Source organism: Watersipora subatra, unplaced genomic scaffold, assembly GCF_963576615.1.
Source record: "Watersipora subatra unplaced genomic scaffold, tzWatSuba1.1 SCAFFOLD_61, whole genome shotgun sequence".
Taxonomy (NCBI): Eukaryota; Metazoa; Bryozoa; class Gymnolaemata; order Cheilostomatida; family Watersiporidae; genus Watersipora; species Watersipora subatra.
In genome coordinates this window covers 60855-79414 of record NW_027045370.1, presented here as the reverse complement: position 1 = coordinate 79414, position 18560 = coordinate 60855, and the positions used below count along the sequence as shown (strand labels likewise).

Here is an 18560-nt window from a genome sequence, read left to right as displayed (position 1 = left end):
GACAGTTTGATAGTTCCAACTGTACCTTCAACCTTCGAGTTGAAAGGCCGTCCTTGAAGATTATGGTAACATCTTGACAAACTTGAAAATCTTGTTGTTATTGAACAAAATTCACCTTGGCGTACCTGCAACATTTGGAGCAAATTTTGAAAAAAAATAATGATAATTCCGATGACAGTCACCCAGACACAGACAGACACACATTCAAAAACCTGCTAACAACTGCGAAGACACATACACATAGCACGAGGACAGGTGCGCAGACTTGCATAGACACACGCATAGGTGTTCACACATACAAACAAAACGCATACACATCCAGGCGCACACACACACACGCATAGAAACACATGGATACACACATGTATACACACATGCACACACACACACGCACACATACGTGTATGCAAACACACATTAAATGGTTTTAAATGTATGTTTTACTTTCAGGTATAAAACTTGTTTATAAAGTGCACTGTAACTTCTTGACAGATTAAAACAGCTTGGCGTGATAGAATAAAGTTCCCCACATTAAACCTCGCGATATTGCGCCATTTGAAAAAATGTTTGCAGAACATTGATGGTAATTCTAATAATAGCCACGCAGACACAGAGACGGACAAATACATTCATATACTTGCTCAGAACAGACACAGACATGAACGCGCAAAGACATACACACAGACACAGACAGCGACACACACACACGCGTGCAAACACACCCAAACCCAGATACACAAACATACAAAGATGTACAGACACAGCTGTGCACAGAAATACACAAACTCACATGCAGAGACCCACACAGAAACACACTCAGGCGATCAAACAGACACACTTGCACGCACGCATAGCCGCACACACATACAGTCACACACACGCAGTCTTGCGCAAACACACTTGCACACACCAAACTCTCACCAACACGCATGCACATACACACGCGCTTATGTAACCAGATACATGTATGTACCACTAAATGCATCGGATTTGATTCGTTTATCAATCGCCAAATGTTCTTTTGAGAGTTCACTGTGACAGCTTGATAACGGTCCAAAATAGGAACAGTTTGATAGTTCCAACTGTACCTTCAACCTTCGAGTGAGAAGCCGTCCTTGAAGATTATAGTAACCTCTTGACACACTTTGAAATTCTTGTTGTTAATGAACAAAATTCACCTTGGCGTACCTGCAACATTTGGAGCAAAGTTTTAAGAAAAATAATGATAATTCTGATGACAGTCATGCAGACACGGACAGACACACATCCAAAAGAATGCTAACAACTGTGAAGACACATATGCATAGCACGAGGACAGATGCGCAGACTTGCATAGACACACACATGCATGTTCACACATACAAACAAAACTCATACACATACAGGCGCGCACACACACACACACACACGTGGACACACATGCATACACGCATGCACACACACAGGTCTTCAAACACACATTAAATAGTGTTAAATGTATCTTTTACTTGCACGTATAAAACTTGTTTTTAAAGTGCGCGGTAACCTCTTGACAGATTAAAACAGCTTGGCGTGATTGAATAAAGTTCCCCATATTAAATCTCGTGATATTGCACCATTTGGAAAAATGTTTCCAGAGCTTTGATGGTAACTCTAATAATAGTCACGCAGACACAGAGACGGACAAATACATTCATATACTTGCTCAGAACAGACACCTGCCATAAACGTGCAAAGGCATACACACAGACACGGACAGCGACACACAAACACACACACACACGCGCAAACACACCCAAACTCAGATACACAAGCATAGAAAAATGTACAGACACGGCTGTGCACAGAAATACACAAACTCACACGCAGAGACACACACAGAAACACACTTGGGCGATTAAACGAACACACACTTGCACACACACATAGTCAGACATACGGTCACGCATAGCAGTCATGCGCAAACACGCTTGCACACACCAAACTCCCACCAACATGCATGCACATACAAACACACTTATGTAACCGGATACATGAATGTACAAGTAAATGCAACGGATTTGATTCGTTTACCAATCAATGTTCTATTGAGAGTTCACAATAGCAGCTTGAGAGAGGTCCCAAATATTGACAGCTTGATAGTTCCAACTGTACCTTCAAATTTCGAGTTAAAAAGCCGTCCTTGAAGATTTTAGTAACCTCTTGACAGACTTTGAAGATCTTGTTGTGATTCAACAAAATTAACCTTGGCAAACCTGCAATATTTGGAGCAAAGTTTGAAGAAAAATAATGATAATTCTGATGACAGTCATGCAGACACGGACAGACACACATCCAAAAGAATGCTAACAACTGCGAAGACACATATGCATAGCACGAGGACAGATGCGCAGACTTGCATAGACACACACATGCATGTTCACACATACAAACAAAACTCATACACATACAGGCGCGCGCACACACACACACACACGCACGCACGCACGCACACACACACGTGGACACACATGCATACACGCATGCACACACACAGGTCTTCAAACACACATTAAATAGTGTTAAATGTATCTTTTACTTGCACGTATAAAACTTGTTTTTAAAGTGCGCGGTAACCTCTTGACAGATTAAAACAGCTTGGCGTGATTGAATAAAGTTCCCCATATTAAATCTCGTGATATTGCACCATTTGGAAAAATGTTTCCAGAGCTTTGATGATAACTCTAATAATAGTCACGCAGACACAGAGACGGACAAATACATTCACATACTTGCTCAGAACAGACACCTGCCATAAACGTGCAAAGGCATACACACAGACACGGACAGCGACACACACAAACACACACACACGCGCGCAAACACACCCAAACTCAGATACACAAGCATAGAAAAATGTACAGACACGGCTGTGCACAATGGTACAATGCTACGCGTACAATGGTTATGACACGACCCACAGCTGTAGCTTTCACTGCTATGGAAGCTACAAATACAATAGATATGACATGACCCACAGTTGTAACTTTCCTTGCAACGGAACCAACGAGTACAATAGGTATGACATAGTCCACAGTTGGAGAATTCATTGCAATGGAAGGTACTAGTACCATTAACTAGTCTGAAAACTGACCTATAGCTAGCAGGTTAACTAGTCCGAAAACTGACCTTTAGCAAGCAGGTTAACTAGTCTAAAAACTGACCTTTAGCGAGCAGGTTAACTAGTCTGAAAACTGACTTTTAGTGAGCAGGTTAATTAGTCTGAAAACACACCTATAGTGAACAGATTAACTAGTCTGAAAACTGACCTTTAGCAAGCAGGTTAACTAGTCTGTCGTGTTTAGCTGATGAATTGCTCGGTGCTGCCTTTTCAAGCCCGATGAACCTGCTGACCAGTGGGTATAGCTGAAAGAACAGAGACAATATTGACAGCAAAATAAGAACATAAAACCTTCTCAAACATCGTGTTTAAACATTCCCTACATCCATGATTTGTAATTTTTGCTCAATATACTGTACAGGTTGTAGTTATTGCTGGTAGGGCTAAAAACCTCCTCGCCAAGCAATGGTTTTGATAAATTTACCCTCATGGTAAAAATGTTGTTCAATTGTATCATTAGGCTATGTGTGATCAAAACTTCACTAAGGCCAAAGGTTGTATCTATCATTTAGCACAGCCAAAGTTAATGGAACTCATGCTAACTATACTAACTGTGTACATGGAATATTCAAGTACAGTTGATATAAGGTTGTCAAGGGGAACCCGCGTCCCAGTGATAAGTGAAAATTTGCTAAATAAAAGCTTATGTTTTAAAGTATATGTAAGAACCAAAATTTTAACACCAAAACACTTACACTGCTTTCTAAACATATTGTATTGATTTCTTATATAATAAGTAATTTGAAGTTATATTGATTGACCTACAGTTTATATTTCAACCCCAGTCCCAGTATTTAAAACCACAGAATACACTTACATAGTATGAACGTAGTTTGGACTTCATCTGACCTGAATATTCATACTTGTGTTAACTCGGTTCGTTGTGAGAAGGAAGTCACATGTTTATAATTCATGAGATTGATGTGTCTTATGTATTTTACTTTTTAAATGGTTTTTAATTAATTTTCTCTCGATTTTAACAAAAATTTTCTACTGTGAAGTACAGAATCCGTGAATGGTGAGCCAGGAAGTAGTGATGGATTACTGTATAGTTACAAATGTTAGTACTGAAGTGTAATTGTGCAAAGCAAGGAGTGTAAATGATAACCCAACTGACTAAGTAACCCCATGCAATAAGAACATGGAGAGCATGTAACTGTACAAAGCAAGGAGTGTACATGATAACCCTACTGACTAAGTAACCCCATGCAATAAGAACATGGAGAGCATGTAATTGTACAAAGCAAGGAGTGTAGATGATAACCCCACTGACTAAGTAACCCCATGCAATAAGAACATGGAGAGCATGTAATTGTGCAAAGCAAGGAGTGTAGATGGTAACCCCACTGACTAAGTAACCCCATGCAATAAGAACATGGAGAGCATGTAACTGTACAGAGCAAGGAGTGTAGATGATAACCCCACTGACTAAGTAACCCCATGCAATAAGAACATGGAAAGCATCTAACTGTACAAAGCAAGGAGTGAAGATGATAACCCTACTGACTAAGTAACCTCATGCAATAAGAACATGGAGATCATGTAACTGTACAAAGCAAGGAGTGTAGATGATAACCCCACTGACTAAGTAACCCCATGCAATAGGAACATGGAGAGCATGTAACTGTACAAAGCAAGGAGTGTAGATAATAACCCCACTGACTAAGTAACCCCATGCAATAAAACAACATGGAGAGCCGACCTCGTTAAAGCAGTTGATACGGGCGCTGGAAGGGTTCCAATTCTTGTAGGCCTGATCAGAGGAAATGGAGGGAAGAGTCAATAGAAAGCACAAGTTGTCATACTCCTTACTATCAGAACAAAGATGCTCTAACTCAGTGAGGCAGCTGACGACCTCGTCCAATGTGGAGTCATGGTTCTGTATGAACAAAATGAAAAAATAATGATTGCTAGCCAACCACAGGGATGATGATGGAATGACAGCCAAGGAAGACATTAGCCAATCACAGATGTCAGAAACAGACTGTGTTTAATCGAAAATACAAAAACTGAAGAAACTAAACATCCAAACAAAGTAGCATCAGAACTAAAAGTGTTTTTTTCAAGAAAACAGTGAGTCAATGAGTGACAACTTCATGGCACGTGTAGTTGTAACTATAATTATATGTATTCTCACATGTAATGGCCTGTCAAACACACTCACATGTAATGTGAGTGTCAGACAAACTCACATGTATTGGCCTGTCAGACACTCCCACATGTAATGGCCTGTCAGACACCCTCACATGTAATGGCCTGTCAGACACACTCACATGTAATGGCCTGTCAGACAAACTCACGTGTAATGGCCTGTCAGACACTCCCACGTGAAATGGCCTGTCAGACACTCTCACATGTAATGGCCTGTCAGACACACTCACATGTAATGGCCTGTCAGATACACTCACATGTAATGGCCTGTCAGGCACACTCACATGTAAAGGCCTGTCAGGCACACTCACATGTAATGGCCTGTCAGACACACTCACATGTAATGGCCTGTCAGATACACTCACATGTAATGGCCTGTCAGACACACTCACATGTAATGGCCTGTCAGACACACTCACATGTAATGGCCTGTCAGACACTCTCACATGTAATGGCCTGTCAGACACACTCACATGTAATGGCCTGTCAGACACTCTCACATGTAATGGCCTGTCAGACACACTCACATGTAATGGCCTGTCAGACACACTCACATGTAATGGCCTGTCAGATACTCTCACATGTAATGGCCTGTCAGACACTCTCACATGTAATGGCCTGTCAGATACTCTCACATGTAATGGCCTGTCAGACACTCTCACATGTAATAGCCTGTCAGACACACTACCCTGTAAAGACTTGTCAGACACTCTCAAATGTAATGACCTGTCAGATACTATCACATGTAATTACCTGTCAGGACAACTTACCTGTAACGGTCCAGGATCCAACTTTATGCAAAGGAGTTCCAGGAATTTATGCTTGTAAATGAGGTAAAGGCAGCGTTTTTGTCAAAGCCCTCCACCCCATGGAGCGGCAGAAGGAACTCAAGCACATCATCCCAGTGACCATCAAGAATCAGCTGCCGGAGAAAAAGTCCATCTTTTGAGAAAACACCTACAAATATCACAAATTAATATGAGAGCAGAATCAAAGCACCTGAGAATCAGAGCGTTTCCATGATTTGAATAGATTTGGAGTTGCTTCCACTCCAAATCACAAGAACAGACGAATCCAAACCTATTCCAGACCATTTCGCTTCGATAAATTTATGTGAGGGTATTTGTCTCTTGAAGGTGGGAGTACTATTCAGTATCACAGAAAGGCTGACTGCTGATGGATCGGATTTGATAATACTCAGCTAAGCTCTCCCCAGTAGAGGTAAAAAATATTTCAGCGTACTTCACACAGCCATGCGGGTATCGGCTACAAAAACATTCTACTGCTTCTCCATACCATTTCATCTGGACCTGTTACTTTCATATTAATATTTACATGCGAATGATGGGTTGCTCATATGAAGATGATGAAATAATTTCTTATTTTGATCTGGCGATTGGCTACTCATGAATTGAAAAGTGACCCTGATATGAAAAAAGTTAGAAAAACTCTAACAAGTTTTATTTTGAGGAATACATCGCTCATCTTGGAATGATCTAAATAGTGCAACTCCGAATTGATGAAATGGTAGGGCAATTCCTAACCCATTCAAAGCATGAAAACACAGAAGAATCGTGAATGAGACATCTCATTCCTGTTCAAAGAGATGGTCACCTAGACGATGTATGAAAAATCAGTAAGAATAAAAACAACCTCCTTAGTTATGCGAAAGATTTACACTAACATAGTCAAACATAGGACATAAAAGGTTAACTTGTTCTGATAATTTCTTAAAAACTAAATAAACTGAAGTATTGTTACAACTTTTCTTTCCCACAAATCAACTTACTAGTGGTACGTCTACTAGTATGCGCATGAAAGTTCAACATGAATTTCATAATTAGAAATTCCCTGTCATACAGCCCACGACCAAAATGATATTGGAAAAAAGAAAGGGTACTGATGGTTGAGAAATGCAATATTGGCAATCAAATGGCACTGCAGTGCAATTATAGGTAACTGCAATGGTAGCTGTAATGTACTGGGCATTATTATGTACAACAGACAACAACAATAAAAGGAAAATATTATATATCTCTCTCCTCTGCAATAGGAGAAATGCAATATTAGAAGTAAAATGCACTGATATTATTAGAATAACCAATATTATTAATATAGTAATACAGTAATAATAGAAAACCAATGCACGATTTCGTTTACATTTCAAAACGTCATAGCAACCAATATCAAGAAGTTGTGATATTTATTTAGATTTTTAGAATATCTATTTAACAAAATTATTTAGAAAAAATAATAACAGTAACATACTGCCCAACATCGGTCACTATATACTTCGATCTTGTAAATTCGAATGATTATTCTTATAATTAAATCTTTTAAAATCGAATAATTATTTTTATAATTAAATATTGTAATAATCTTATAAGAATCGTTAGAGAAATATCATTGTCATTTCATTTACTTTCACTGCTTCGAACATCAGTTGGAATACCAAAGTAATCATTATAAGTGTCCAAAATGTCGGTTACTTTGAAATCGGCAAAAAAACTATTACTTTTCAGTACTTCTACGTTAGTTACAGAAACCTTCAGCAATTGGACAATGCCATAGACTGGTGAAATGTGCACGTTTTTCTCGTAAAATGCACACGACTTAATAGTTCTACTCTCTATCGCGCGGCCTTGTCGGCGTTTCGTTGTCCGGTCTTAACTTTGATGAAAAAAAGCCTGTCAAAGTTTTAATGACGATTTTAGGCTAAATTAATCTGTCCATTTATGTATAATCCGATCAGATGGGTTAGTTGTAGGATATTGTCTACAAATTTCAAAGACTTGGCAATATATTTAAAAAGGTTTATATGTGTTTTGTATCGTTATTATACTTAAACGACTCCATTGAAAAATGGTTAAATTTGTTGATGAGATTTCGGTACAAAGGTTTGCGACGGCTGTTCATAAATAATTTTCGTGAGTTGTGTGCACATACGCATTTATCATAAAGCTCTCAAACAATCGCTTCGCTCGTGGTTGGTCGTGGGATAAGTGGTATTGATACAGTGGCTAGGTTGCCTTCCGCACAATGTGCAGTGCTAGATGTTATGAGAGTGTTGCTAATGTGTATTTCGCAGTGCAAGGTGTAGTAGGAATGTTAGTAGTACACCATACATACATCCTAAGCACAATTTTTGTGAAAACTCATCACAAAATCAAATATTAAGTTGACTTTGACACAACCACAGCACGATGGCGAGATGTGAATGCTGTCAAAGTTGAGTACGAGTGGGCAAACAAATTGATCACAATTAGCTATATGGTTGAAATGCAAAAATCTATTTCGTTTTTAACATATTATGTTATAGAGAATACAACACAAAAACCTCAATTGCATCGATCAGAATTGTGATAATGCCAGACTGACTTCCTATTATGAAAGGATGTGAGAGTAGGAGTATCCTACATGAACTGGCTAAACACAGTATGTGAAAAATGGTACACAATGCAGTATAGAGGCTTGGAAAGTCAGGATTGTCAGCTGGTCCACAGTATCAACTTCATACTAATCAGCAGTTGCAGTACACAAGCAGTTTCATGTTATGAAGAATGTGCATTCAGAGCATGCGTGCGTGAAGTGGTGCCTGTCAGGTAATGCTTCATAAAAGTGAATGCCCAATATATAGCAATGGGCAATGTGAAACAGGAGCACAGTAGCAGTGGATGTCTACTGTGAATTAGAAAGTTGTAATGTATTGCAAAATTATTGCGTACTGCACTTCGTTGACGCAGTTCCGTTCTAATGCATCGTAACCCTGTACTCTGGTGTACAAGAGAGTTTGTGATAAATTTCCTTCTCACACTGTGATGTACGATAAACTGGGTTGACAAAACTACCTTTCAACCTCAAGAGAAGAATGCACCACATTTTCTTTTCTCATCCAAGGCTAGCTAATCGCTTGGTGCACATCAAGGATATTCCAGAAAAAGTATTTTTTCCACATGACAGGACAAGCAGGTGCCCAAGTGTTCTATGTACCCTGTTTAATTTATAGATATAATTTAAATAATGTGTGACCATGTTCTATGAGCTTGGCATCTAACCAAGCTAATCTTACATTTAACTAAAAAGTTGTTTAAGTTACTGCATTATTGTACAACATCGTCTAAGTGACCGTCTCTTCGCGCAGGAATGAGAGATCTCGTAGATCTCAGGTGTTGCATGAGAAGTAAGAAGAGTTGGCTAGCCATTTAAAAAATCTAGACAACAGATTTTAAGGTTTATCTACTGAAAAAGTATGTGAACTAGCTTACAAATACAGCATGGCTAATGACTTGAGTATTCCACCAAGCTGGTCAAGAAACAAGAAAGCAGGTGAGCCGGTGTTTAAAGTGTAGCAACATGTGTCTACTTGGATTAGATCTACGCTAAAAACATCCAAAGTAACTGTGACTAAGAACAAGACAAGAAAAACTAAGAAAAAAGAGCAAACAGATTCTTCATCAGAGGAAGAAGAGTTAGGCTAATAATTATTGTGTTCTGATGAAGAAAGTCCAGATAAAGATGAAAGTAAAGATGTACCTCCTACTAGGGACAATATTAACATCAATAATCATGTTTTAGTTTGGTACGGAATTGGCTAAGGTTGACTTGCAACAAAATTCACATTACAGTTATTTGGTATCAAAAGACCGTATCAAATATAGATGATCGCTACTTTACAGTTTTGTTTCGACTTGAACTAATCATCTAGTCGTAATCTGATCATGTGACCCATACTTCGTGAATAATTTTTGCAACATATTTTGATTATCACAGGTGACCAACAGGCTCGTCATGTTTACCAGACAATGATATGTACTCCTTCGAGCTAAGGTTAAAAAATTAAATAAATTCTCACGGTAGGTTATAAGTTATCAGTGCTGAAAGTGACAGCATTACAATGACGATGAAATAGACATGTGAGGACAATAGACATGGTTTCATTGAATGCATGAAGTATATTTGTGAAAATATTTCGACGAATGAGGTTGCGTGAAAGTGTAAACAGAAGCCATCTGGTACAACTACGTCCCATTTGAGCCGTTTTGGAAAGAGATTCTAATTTATGGCGGTCTCGTAATGACCGCGATTAACTGTTCGTTTTTGAGCTTTTAAGAGTTTGTAAATCCATTTCCACCTATTTTGGAACTACAACACAGCAGAGTAAGACATGGTGAATGTTTTGATAGCAAATAACTGTAATGTGAATTTTGTTGCAAGTCAATCTTTAATGTTTATTATGCAGGAAGAGTCATGAAATGTAATGAAAACTCAGTTACCATCAGTTTCATAAGAAAAGCTGGAAACTGCTTTGTTTATCCAGAGGAGGAAGACGTGTATGATGTTGACTTTGAATCTATAGTTATATTTTTAGGGCAGCCAGTAAACACTGGTGGGACTCTGAGGGTTAGAAATCGAACTACATTCAGAGTAGATTTATCTGCTTACACTGTAAGATAAACTATTCTCAATAACACTGCTGATAGAGACTGTAGGCGACACACTTTTTACTACATTATTTCACGATAATGCTCATACGACTTGCTCCCACATTTTATGTTATCAACTATGTATAATTAGTTTACCATGTTCTGTCTTAGTCATAAGTCAAATTTAGTTAGACAATTGTCACACTCAATGTTTTAAAACAGTTAAAAGATATCAAATATATATTATGTGCAATCAAATCACATATTTATTGCTATGGCTCACTTTGCCCCATTGGGTGGCTCACCTTGCCTCGGTAGTGGAGCAAAGTGAGCCAGGTGTAAAATGTTGCAAAAACAATAAAATCTCGCGATTGATCCAAAGTGAATCATTACCATTCAAATACAATAATAACATGTTAAATTTTTATAGACCAAGTTTAAGCTCAATTCAAGCAGTCACTTATATTTTATTTGAGAAACAAACCAAAATTGGCTTACTGTGCCCCGTCTTTCCCTACAAAACGATAGTGATGAGTGATTACGTTATCTCACGGTGCACAAGACCAAAAACTGTACTAGTTATTGTGTAATAAGCCAAAACGGTCAAATGGTGTAGATGTTGGAGTGTCTGTCTACTGAGCTAAATGTGGCGAGTTCAAATCCCACCTGGTGAAATCCTTTTTTCATAATCTACCTGTCTCTTCAGACAGCCAGACAGGGCTTTGATCATACCGCATTAAGATTATACGGCATACAATTATTATACAATATTATGTAATTATCATACAAGTATTATATAATATTGTGTAATTATCATACAATTATTGTACAATATTATTTATATATTATATAATATTGTGTAATTATCATACAACTATTATATAATATTATTCAATTATCATACAACTATTATATAATATTATTCAATTATCATACAATTATTATATAATAGTTACATTATTATACAATTATTACATAATATTACTCAATTATCATACGACTATTACAAAATAATGTAATTATCGTACAATTATTATATAATATTATGTAATTATCATATAATTATTATATAATACTATGCGATTATCATACAATTATTATATAATATTATGTCATTATCATACAATTATTATATAATACTATGTAAATATCATACAATTATTATATAATTACCACACTGTAATAGCGCGAAGGTCAGAAAAGAATACTATTACTTGAATTTTAACTTAGTTTTCAGCAAACTTGTTGGTGGAAGGTCTGACGGAGAGACAAGCCTATGAATGGTTTTAGACATGGTTTATGACAACGAGGTATCCCTTTCAACCAGAACCATATTCAGGACATACCATTAATGATTCCCGACTCTCTCTCTCTCCAAGCATATGAGGGCAATATCAACCTGTTTATTTGCTAGGTACTCCTCTATTATCTTGATGATTTCTTTGTCGCCGAGCTCAACCGTATGAGAGAGTGTCATGATGGGGGAAGATTAAACTCTCACGAATCGGAAAATTAAAAAATTAGCGCTGTTTCTACATCGAGGCAGCACCATCCTGTAGAGATAGAAGTAACAGTCTGTGTAATAATTTAGTGAGAAGACACTCAGACTTTAGAAAGTCAAGGTAGAAACACTGAAGAAAGATTGTCAGAGGTCAATAACACCTAGGAAAAAATGTTTTTAAATATTTCAGTGTCTTTGGCTGTCATTCATACTCTGTGTAAAACTGCTAGTAGCTTGACTTCACCAACTTACACGTGGTTTGTGCGTATATTTTTTATATGGCTGTTGAATGCAAGAAATATAAGAATTTCTCAAACTAAAACATGTAGACTATTACAATCAACAAGCAACAGACATATCTTTCAAAATAGGAGGTAGATGCTACCTATTCAGACTTGAGATTGGCAAAAATTGTAGCCGAGCCCTTTCAAGTCAGTACCTGAGCCTGTTTCATACTTTGTATCGAACAGATGTCACAGCAAACATAGTACCGTGTATCAAGCCCTTTGCAAAACCAAGCTGAGTTTCAGTAAAGCGATTAAAACTTGTACATGAAAATTTTTCACCCTCGTACATCGTACAGAACTAACGCAAAGGAGATACCAGATATAGAGGAAAACACTGATTCTGGAATGTGAGAGAATGACCACTATATAGAGTGAATAGAAGATATGAGCTACGAGATCGTACAACAAAAGCGGATGACAAATTATATTTATGATGATGAGAGAGAGTACGAATAAAAATAGCTTACAGCGCCCAGCTTAACATGAATATATATATCAAAACATAAAACAATCAAAAAACTTAATAACATAAAACCTACAAAAAGAATGTTTGGATCCTTAATAATTATAAGCAACTTACATGAAATAATAAGCAAATATATAAATAATTATACTCAATACAGTTGACTATCGCAATGATACAGCAACCACAATATATTTCCTGAATGACCTTCTAATAACTTAATGTAAATTATGTAAATTTACATATACATATATACATGTACTTTACAGCTTGATCTTATGGCATATATACAGCTAGATAAACGACTATGAATATACGGATTCCGAATAATTATAAGCAACTTACATGAATTAATAAGCAAATATATATATATATATAATTATATTCAATATGGTTGACTATCGCAATGATACAGCAACCACAATATATTTCCCGAATGACCTTCTAATAACTTTACATATACATATATACATGTACTTTACAGCTTGATGCTATGGCATATACAAGGCTAGATATTTAAAAGTGACTATGAATATACGGATTCCGAATGATTATAGGCAACTTACATGAAAGGACAAACAAGCCAGTATGCAATCCAGCTAAATACTGTTAAGATGAAATGATTCAACTCCAGCACCATGGTGACCATTGCACGAGTATATAACTATAGAAACCTACGAAAATATGATTATGAACCCCGGGGTGACTAGATCACAACTGATAGAGGGATAATTGACATTCCTCAAACTGGGACAAATTTGCCAAACGATGGAAAGCCATCCAATAACTGTCGCACAATAAGACTAGCTACTAACTAGCCGCGACGAGACACTGCATTAAGAGACCGCCACACAAAATGTACTCAGCGGAAAAACCAAAAACATGACACAGAGGCGTGTAACCAATGTTATTGAACTGAGATGAGGATCACTGCTGGGAAAAACTGATAAAGACCGAGGGCTACGCACAAAGCAACCAATAAATGGCAGATTATTAGGACGGATTCGGCATGAATATTTAAGCTAGGGTCTGGCTTCACCTGACGGCTAATATGTGTCAGGGTTTAAAACGATATTTGACCAATCAGCAAATATGAAAACCTAGAGCAATTGCTATGCTGCCGGAAATATCAAGTATGGGATTTGTCCAACCATCACAGCTGATGCGATGTGAATGTATGGGACATCAATTGGATTGGGAATTATCTGGCCATTGTAATGAAGAGCTTAGGAATGAAAACATAAAATTCCAACTAAATAATGGATATTAGTTATCAACACCACTTAATATAAAAGAGAGTAACTGGCTACAACAAATACTAACAGGTATTCAACGAAGTCAGCAACTCTACAGAGTGTCAAGCACAAGGAGAGGGATATCAACAATATAACAGGAGGCAGCCAGAATTAGGACTGTTGAAACATTGTAGCAGTCAGCATACACCAGATCAGCAACAAATAACATCTGTCAATTTATTTTAGCTTCAATTATATTAAGTTTATATGTTTTTCTGCCCTGTACTTCAGTCTCTTACAGCTAGGAGCCTTAACTGTCAAAAAAAGAGTCAGCGGACCTGTTGGTTTTATAGATGTCTCCATTGGAATAAGCAATGTTCATGATGTGCGACGAGGTGCTTAGGCTATACTCTGAATGTTGTTTGGGTTATAGTGTATAGCACATGATGAGACCAAAAAAGAAATACTTAATTGGACCAGGTAAGTTATTAAGTACATCAGTTGATGCTAATGAGTACATCTTTTTGAAATTTCGCAGGAAGGTTGTTAAAGACTCAGGAATTGTCATACATTGTTCTTTCGCAGGTGAAGACTCAATGTCAAATATGCTCAGTTGAAGTTGGAAGTGCAAATTATTTGTGTCAATACTTGATGATTCAGAGTTTATTTATCCAAGCTTACGGAAGAGCTCACAAATGTTTCATGGGTTGGTCAGTCAGTCAAGCCAGACTGGCAACATAAGGTTAATATATCTGAGTTTAATAAACTGTTGTTCTTGGGTAAAAGATTAATAGTGCTTTAGGTCAAACAAGCTGAAATAATCAGTCAGCGACATCAAAGTCTCCAAGGCATCACAAAAACCAAGCAACACGCAATACCTGCATTGTTTCGGCCTGGCATAAACATGCAAATTGAAGCCTGCATCAGCTCATGCTTAGTTTGCAAGCAACATGATACAGCACAATGCCATGCTCCTTTGACTTCCAGCGAAATACCTGATCATCCCTGGCAGATAATAGGCAGTGACATATTTCACTCACAAGTCACTCAATGTCTACTAAATATAGACTACTATTTGAAATGGGTCAATGTGTCAAAACCAGAAGACTTGACCACGAAGACAATAATTACTGAATTTACTAAAAATTTAGCAGATTTTGGCCGAGTTGGCGTAATTCAGTCAGATAATGGCCTTCAGTACAACTCAACTGAATTCAAAACTTTCATGAAGCACATAGACATCACTCACAAAAATTTCTTGCCCAAGGTTATTCAAGGTTGAATGAACTGGTTGAGGGAGCCATACAGACAGTGAAGAAAACAATGATTAAAGCTGCAGAAGATGGACAATGCATTTTGCATGTCCTACAGATGCTGCAAAACACACCCATTGATACAGATTTGCTATCCCCTGCACAATCCTCACAAAGCAAAACCCTTTATGATGAGATCCCAATAAAGCGATGATGTCCGTGCCCTAGAGCATATGATCAGAAAGACATACATACCGAACTTATAAACGAAACAGAAAAGATGAAAATGCAACAAGATGGCAAAACTTTCCATGAGAAGACTGCTAAAGACTAGTCAACCAGTACGATTAAGATATTTGCAAAGTAAGTGGTAAAAGGCAACATTGGTAAGTCATGATACATCCACTCAGTCATACAACATAGAGAATGATGTTACTGGAATAATGATCAAATGAAATAGAGAGCAGTTGCGACCAGATTCAACTGAAGGGTTAGTAGAGCAAAGTTGAGAAAGCGAAGTAGCGCAAAGCCATAAACCAGATCGTGGTAAGTAATCATGCCATTCAACTCCCAAAGTTGTTTCAAAATCCAACACGACTCTCTCCTACAGAGACATAGCTATGGGCAATTCCTCTACCAGCAAAGCAACGCTAGGTGCAGACTTTGAAAAGTTTTAAGAGTCAAATTTATGAGTGCCATTAACTAGGTCAGGCAAAATTGTGGGAAAGCTGCTTAGGTTTAAAGACTAAATTCTTCCAAACATAAACCTGTCAAAAGGTTTTAGTTTGATTTTGATTTCTAACTGGTAGTTTCAATAATCATCCTTTTAGTTATTTCGTCGTTGTTTCTGTTTAGTACTAGTAATCATTTAGTACTACTAGTACCTACTAGTACTCATATAGTTTTTCGTACCCCCAACTTGGTTAGTTTATTGAGTGTTATATAAATAGTCATGTCTGGCTTTAATTTTTTGCTACGTAGGTTTCATATGTTTAATACTCATACTTGCTTAGCTTTTCTGCTTGATTTCTTTTTTGTTTAAAGAAAGAGTGATGTTATGTCATTTCGTTTAGTTTCGAGGATTTTCGGTCGAAAAACGTATTTTTCCAGCAGCCATTGTTTTTATACTAGGCCTATAAAATATAATCATACACTTTGAACCAATTAATCTAGCCATAACTTGGCACTTACAATAGCTTAACACCTTTTTATGTGTGGTTGTGGAGAAATTATGTTATGCATAACTAATCTGAATCCACACACAACATCAGTGTTGAATTTGCTTGTCATATTATTCTATTTTGACTATGTTTAGTTTGTGCACTTTTACTTAGCTTGTGGGTGCTAATTTGATTATTACTGGTTCAGGTATAGTGAAGGTGTTAAGCTATCGTAAGTAATGCTGATATTTACCAGTACAAGTTACTTCTTTATTCTATAAGTCAAACAATTAAAATACACAACTAACAAAATTCTAAAACAATAACATTAATGACAAAACAATTAGAAGAGCTAATAAAAATTACATCCTTACTCGAACGGTCGTCTGTGTTTGCTTGGCTCGGTCCATGCGGCTGCGAGTTTCGATAGTCAAACGAGAGTCGTGAGAGGTCATAGGTAGAGAGTGTCGACAGTTGAGATAGTGGCGTAGAGGAGGCTCAGCTGGTGGAGGAGAAGGAGGCTCCATTGGTAGAGAAAAGAGAAAGGCTCCTCAGCAGGCAGATGGGAAAGCGTCCAATGGGGCCCTCGGGAAGAGAGAGAGCCAGAACTCAAGCTAGAGCCGGAGATAGAGATGGGGATAGAGGAGGTGCTGAGTCATTGGAGCTGTTCTCTTTTATAGATGTCTGGCATGTAGGATGGTTAGCCTGTGGGTGTAGGTAGAGTGTTAAGGTTCGATGCTTTCTGTCAGGCGTGTGAAGATATCTTGTTTGCCTAAGTCTTCAGCTGGTGCATGTGATGTTGACATGTAGGGTGGAGCTCGTGACTTACTCCTGGTATCTAGGTCATGTTTGACAGAAGTGGCAGATCTATATGTGACTCATTTGACTCGTCTCTAATGTTTTTATGGTGGCCTTTTGATGATAGTGGTTGGTAGGTCTAACTGCTTCGGTTTCTCTTTGGCATGTTCTCTATCTAGTGTTGACGCAATTTCTATGATTGATTTCTTCCAATTCTGAAGTTCATAATTTTCAATTGACATTTTCTAATTATCGAATCTTTTAATGTCCTTTGGCGTCTTGCTGCTTGAACGTATTATATGCTTATCCTGTGGTCTGGCTACATTCCCTATCGGTATCTTGTTTTCACAGTATTTCCATACAACAACCTTCTCTAGTACTTGAACCAGTAATGATCAATTCAGTTCCCACAAGCTAAGCAAAAGTGTGTAAACTGAATAATATAGTCAAAATAGATTAAAATGACAAAGCACATTCAACACTGATGTCGTGTGTGGATTTGTGTTAGTTTTTAGTTACACATAACGTAAATTCTCCATATCCACCCATGGGTTTTTAAGCAAGAGTTGCATAAATCAGTTATGTAGGCTAAGTGTTTTTTATTTGAGCTTTGTAGAAACATGGTTACTCTACAGTCAATGTGATGGAAATAAATACATAGTCGCAGATTACCTGCTTTTTCCTGTACTATGGTGGGACTTTTCGGTTGTAAACAACAATTGCAAACGAAATGCGCGCTTCAGTGACTAATGTATTGCCCGTGACCCTAGCATTAAGCTATTCTAGGCGTAAGGTGCCGGTGCGTATATCGATATATCATTGATATTCGTACGTTATTGGCTAATAGCCTATAAGCTGCCACGATTACTTATGTTTACGGTGAAAATAACTACATGTATGTACGATTGCCTGCATGAGTGTAAGGATATTACGCTATGCGTTAAAGTCTATCAAAACAATTATTTATTGCAAGGCATGATAAATGCATAGACCGAGATAGTGACAGGGCTAACAGCAGATGTTGATTGATAAGCATTACATGCCAACAGTCGCGTATTGACACCAGTAGACAGGATGAATGGTTTTGCTCTATGTAAGCCCATGAGGTTTAGACCTGCCATGAAATTGCCTCTATACTTTTACGTGTACT

The 18560-nt window shown here is 37.6% G+C and overlaps 1 long non-coding RNA gene across 1 annotated transcript; it reads right to left on the bottom strand.

Annotated features, from left to right (window-relative positions):
• Positions 1-3285: 3285 nt before the first annotated feature.
• Positions 3286-18181, bottom strand: LOC137410391 (uncharacterized). The gene is made up of 4 exons (XR_010981180.1): positions 18083-18181; positions 6061-6247; positions 4842-5018; positions 3286-3384 (listed from the first exon to the last, which is right to left on the bottom strand). It is a non-coding gene; the product is annotated as an uncharacterized lncRNA (long non-coding RNA).
• Positions 18182-18560: the final 379 nt, after the last annotated feature.